A 6,281-nucleotide genomic window follows, 5' to 3' on the forward strand; every position below is an offset into this window, starting at 1 on the left:
GTAACAACCACCGTCGGAGCATAACCTCCACTATAAACCGCCACCTTCAATCAGGTGCCAAATCGTTTTTGCCATCGTTGTGTTCCACCATCTTCATTATTTCAAAATACGGCCGGAAGCCATCACCATTAAGCTAACTCAATCCCTTTCACATCATTTCCGACCATCGACTACCCGAAAAAAAAACCCACCACCACTGCTGTTTGTATTCTTTTGTTAGCAAGGATCTCTGCCACTATATCGTGAGCCCGACTAAGGTAAACCAAACCTAAGCCTAATCTATTCACTTACTAAAGACTTAAACGCAAATCGTAACACAAACATTGAGTTAGAATCTGGATTCTTAAGCATAAGGTTACTACTACACCCATAATGGTTACTACTACACCAGCGAATAGTGAACAATATAATTAACCATGGTACTTGTAAACAAAGATTTGGTGAGTTCAACTGGTTTTAAGACTTTTGTGTTTCAAACAATAGGTCTTGGGTCCGACACCTGTCACCCACACCTTCTATTTTAATTTAAATGAAAACACAGCAGATACTTTAAATGTTTTAATTTACAGATGATTAGCATGTTCATTTATAGAGTATTGATTCACTGATTAAGACCCTTGACTTTCAAACATTTGTTTTAAAAAAATAAAATAAAAACTAAAGCCAAGTGATTTTTTCATAATAGTATTTGTGAAAACTAAATTCAACAAAACACCGTAACTGGTTCATTGGTTAGACAACCTGGTTGCTAAATAATGTCCATTAGAATATATTTAGAAGAAATATTGACATAAACATAAGTATTGAAATACTTGATGAACTTATACTTGAACGAACCCACCACGTATACAAATAAAGTAAAATTCAACTTAAATATTTCGATAAAGAAAAGAGATAAACAAGTACACGACCTTAAGAGCTACATGTATACAATGTAGGTTGATTACAAGAGCGTATTGTATATCACTTGTCATTGTAAGACAACTAATCAGCAAACAAGGTACGGATCCTTACCCTCTCCTTTATTATCTGGTTTGATTGTGATAACCCCTATGACTAAGACCTGGAACTCTTGACGTCTTTGGCTTTCTGTTCGTTTCATGTTGCTTACGATTATTTTGTTTCATTGCAACAAGACATTTAAAACTTGTATGTTCCAGGAAAGAAATATGAATTTCGAATATCATGGGAAACCAAACTTTGATCACATATCTGGGTGTGGTAGATACGATGCGTTATTTCATATCTATAAACACTCGGCTATATTATCAAAGTACTGTTAACCAAGATGTGCGGGCTTCATGTTACGCTCAGTTTTTCCGATATGTTATACTTGGGTCTATAATACGTTAATTGTCTGCTACGTTTATACAAAAACAAGCATGCGGTAGATTTAAATTAATTTTGCTCATTACCGCATGTTCTGATACTGAATTTTTAAATGCTTCAAAAATATATATTTTTATACTCTGTTACCCTGAGTTCTACGCTTCTCGTGGAGTGTCCCACGAGCATGTTGTTGTGGCACCGACAACATGTACTCCTTCCGTGACGGAGAGATTAGTTCACGGCGTCCCTAGGTACAGGTGTGGTACAAAGCTACTAGGAGGCGTATAGATCTATCCTAGCTCTGTTTCAGTTTCTGTTTCTGGGAATGGATGTAGGTGTGCCAACGTGCCCCATTCCATGTGATTGGTATACAGGAATGCCCCCCTGTATATCATCACCTCTGTTTTTGTTGCTATTTGGCTCATGGGTACATCCGTATGATATGAACTATCTGTTAATGTTTAAACTACATGTGAGTTAAAGCGTTGTTGATGGCAAAATTTTGTCCCATGCATGAAACCGACCAAATCCAAACGGAATTTCTAAATCTTAAGGTCGTGGGGACGAATCTTCGTGAATACAACACCAAGTTTCACGAATACTGCCGTCTAGTGCCCCAGCTGGTAAATCCAGAATCCAGCAAGGTTACAAGATATATATGGGGACTGTCGTGGGAAATCCGCGACATGGTAAGTTCACACTTACCTCAAATTGCTGACTCTGCGATGGAGTTGGCTGGTTATTTGATGGGCGGCATGGTCCGCAATAAAGAAGAGAACAAGAAGGCTACAACAACAACGACTGCTCAAGGAAGAACGAGTGGAGGAAACAAACGATTCAAAGGCAAGGGCATAAACCAAAACCGATTCAATTCAAACGCCACACAATGTAAGACTTGTAGGAGGTATCACAAGGGTCGATGAAATTTTGACCCGCCTCCTAAAGTTTGTGAATCTTGTAATCGTACGGGTTACGATGCTGTTAATTGTTGGAAAAAGAAGATGACTTGCTACAACTGCAAGGAGATGGCCCATCTCAGCTTCGAGTGCCCAAAAAACAAACCTGCTGCTGGTGGTGCGGGTGGAAGTGGCCAAAACAAGAAGGGAAACGCTCGAGTCTTTGTACTCGACACGAAAAAAACCGCTGATGTGCCGGAAACCATTACCGGTACGTTTCTAGTCAACGACACCTATGCTAGAGTTTTATTTGATTCGGGTGCAAACTTAAGTTTTATAGATTATAGTTTATGTAATCTATTAAACAAACCATTAACAAAATTAGATAAAACTCTAAGCGTCGAGACTGCTAATGGCGAAATCGTTAAAATCTCCGAAGCCCTTGAAAACGGAAAAATTCTTTTAGCCGGTTATATCTTGCCTATTTGTTTGTTACCCATGAGTTTGGCTGGTTTTGATATTGTACTTGGTATGAATTGGTTATCCGATAACCATGCTCGTATCATCTGCAATAGCAAAACCATTGAACTTCAAGCCCCCGATAAACGAACAATTCGAATTGAAGGGGATAAAGACGCTGGCCAAGTTAGCATAATCTCCATGATTAGGGCTAACAAATGTTTAAATCAAGGATGCCTCGCATTCATGGCCTACGTCACTGAAGAGTCCAAGCCAAAAGAAATCAAGGATGTTCCTATCGTTTTTGACTTTTCCGATGTCTTTCCCGATGAACTTCCTAGAATCCCTCGCGATCGTGAAGTAGAGTTTAGGATCTTTCTTGTTCCCGGTACCGCTCCAATCGCCAAAGCTCCGTATCGCTTAGCGCCAACTGAGATGAAGGAGTTAAAGAAACAACTCGATGAGCTTCTTGAGAAAGGTTTCATTTGACCGAGTTCGTCGCCTTGGGGAGCGCCAATCTTATTCGTCAAGAAGAAGGAAGGATCTATGCGAATGTGTATCGCTTATCGTGCGTTAAACAAAGTCACAATCAAAAATCGTTATCCACTCCCTTGTATCGATGATCTTTTCGACCAACTGCAAGGTGCTAGCTTCTTTTCTAAAATCGATCTTCGTTTCGGCTATCACCAACTCAAAGTCCAATCCGAGGATATTCCGAAAACAGCATTTCGAACAAGATACGGTCATTATGAGTTCACCGTTATGCCATTCAGACTTACTAATGCGCCGGTTGCTTTCATGGACATGATGAATCGAATATGCAAGCATTACTTGGATAAATTTGTTATCGTATTCATCGACAACAAACTTATTTACTCTAAGTCTAAGGCTGATCATGAAGTCCATCTTTGAACTTTATTTAAGATTCTTAGAACCGAGAAGTTGTACGCCAAGTTCTCGAAATGCGAGTTCTGGTTGCACGAAGGGCAATTTCTTGGTCACATCATTAACGTTAACGGTATTCAAGTGGACCCCGCTAAGATTGAAGCTATCTCTAAGTGGGAGGTCCCAAAGTCGCCAACCAAGATCCGAAGTTTCTTAGGTTTGGCCGGTTATTACCGTAGATTCATCGAAAATTTCTCTCGTATCGCCGTTCCTCTAACTTCCTTAACTCGTAAGAACATCAAATATGAATGGGGGACAAAGCAACAAGAGACGTTCGATATACTCAAACAAAAACTCACCCAAGAACCTATACTGGCTTTGCCAGAAGGTACTGAGGACTTTGTGGTATTTAGTGACGCATCTCATTCCGGTTTGGGATGTGTACTAATGCAATGTAAGAAAGTAATCGCTTACGCCTCTCGTCAACTCAAAACACACGAAAAGAATTATACGACTCACGATCTAGAGTTAGGCACCGTTATCTTTGCACTTAAGAATGGAGGCACTATCTCTATGGAGTAAAATTTATCGTGTACACAGATCATAAAATCTTGAAACATATTTTTGAGCAAAAAGATCTCAATATGCGCCAACGACTCTGAATGGAAACTTTTAATGACTACGACTGTGAGATCGTTTATCATGAAGGCAAGGCCAACGTTGTGACCGATGCCTTGAGTCGTAAAGAGCACGAAAAACCAAAAAGTGTCCGAGCGTTAAGGCTAGAACTTCAAATCGATCTCTTCGAACAAATCAAATATGCTCAAATTCAAGCAATCAATGAAAACCAAATCTCCGACAAAAAACGTAACGACACCATTGACTCACTAGTTAAAGGTGACGATGGTATCCTTAGACTCGGTAATAGAATTTGGGTACCAACCGTTGGAGGTTTGCGTGAGAAAGTTTTGGATGAGGCTCACAAATCTAAGTATATGATGCATCCCGGAAGTGACAAAATTTACCACAATCTCAAAGCAAATTATTGGTGGAATGGAATGAAAAGGGATGTCGCTTCGCATGTTGCAAAATGTTTGACATGTTTGAAAGTCAAAGCTGAACACCAAAAGCCTTCGGGATTGCTTCAGCAACCCGAACTTCCCATATGGAAGTGGGAGTTAATTACTATGGATTTCATTACCAAACTTCCTAAACCGACTCGTCAACATAATACAATTTGGGTCATTGTGGATCGATTGAAAAAGTCCGCACACTTTATACCCATCAATGAATCGTATTCTATGGATAGACTAGCGCGTATTTATGTGAACAACATTGTTGTTTTGCATGGAGTATCACTGTCTATAATCTCTGATCGAGACATTCGTTTCACGTCTCATTTTTGGAAAAACTTCCACCAAGCTCTTGGTACAAAGCTTAACCTTTGCACTGCCTATCATCCGCAAACCGATGGGCAAAGCGAAAGGACTATTCAAACGTTGGAAGACATGCTTCGGGCTTGTGTGATTGATTTAGGTGGAAGTTGGGATGACCATTTATCCCTAATGGAATTTTCGTACAATAATAACTATCACGCAAGTAATCAAGCCGCACCATTTGAGGCGTTATATGGTAGTAAATGTAGAACGCCCGTGTGCTGGTCTGAAACTGGAGACAATCAATTATCTGGACCCGAGATAGTCCAAGAAACTACCGACAAGATTCTCCAAATACGAGAACGACTTAAGACAGCACGTGATCGAGAAAAGAGTTACGCCGATGTCCGTCGTAAGCCGTTAGAATTTAATGTTGGTGACAAAGTGTTATCGAAAGTCTCGCCTTGGAAAGGCGTTATTCACTTTGGTAAGAAAGGAAAATTAAGTCCTCGATTCATTGGACCTTTTGAGGTACTCGAACGAATAGGCAATGTTGCATACCGTTTGCGACTGCCCAAGGAAATGCAAGGGATACATGATGTATTCCATGTGTCGAATCTGCGTAAGTGTTTCACCGATGAATCATTAGCTATGCCCTTAAAAGACGTTGAAATAAATGAAAACTTAAAATTCGTAGAACGTCCAATTCAAATCGAAGATTCGAAAACAAAGAAATTGAAAAGACGAACATTGAAAATTGTGAAAGTAAAATGGGACTCGCGTAGAGGGCCCGAATATAGATGGGAACTTGAATCAGAAATGAGAAAGAAATACCCCCACTTGTTCTTGTAAAGCAATCTCGAGGACGAGATTTATTTCAAGGTGGGGAGGATGTAACATCATGGAAATTTTGAGCCAAAAATGTTAAGTTTTCAAAGTCTAGGGATCAATTTTGCCAAATTCCAAACTCCAAGGTTAAAATTGAAAATTATGTTTTCTTGTCCTATCGCGATGCGCGACAGAACAAAGGACAAGCCAATCATGTACCGCGATGGGGCTTGGTCAAAGGTTATGGAAGGAGTCAATAGCGATACGCTATGGGTGTAGAGCATACGTCATCGCGTATCATGATGATGTGTTCTGACACGTTTTGACATGTGTGCCACGTGGCACACGGTGGCACCACCTGCTGCCATGTGTCACCACGTGGCAACACTGCTGCCACGTGTCGCCACGTGGCGCAACGGCTGCCACGTGTCGCCACGTGGCAGACCTACTCTGTGACTCATCTGACCTATATCGCGCTGCGATATAGGTCAGCCTAAGGACCCATCGC

This window comes from Bidens hawaiensis, unplaced genomic scaffold (assembly GCF_021521415.1).
Source record: "Bidens hawaiensis isolate Kalapana, Puna unplaced genomic scaffold, B.hawaiensis_p1.1 tig00002323_1, whole genome shotgun sequence".
NCBI classification, from domain to species: domain Eukaryota; kingdom Viridiplantae; phylum Streptophyta; class Magnoliopsida; order Asterales; family Asteraceae; genus Bidens; species Bidens hawaiensis.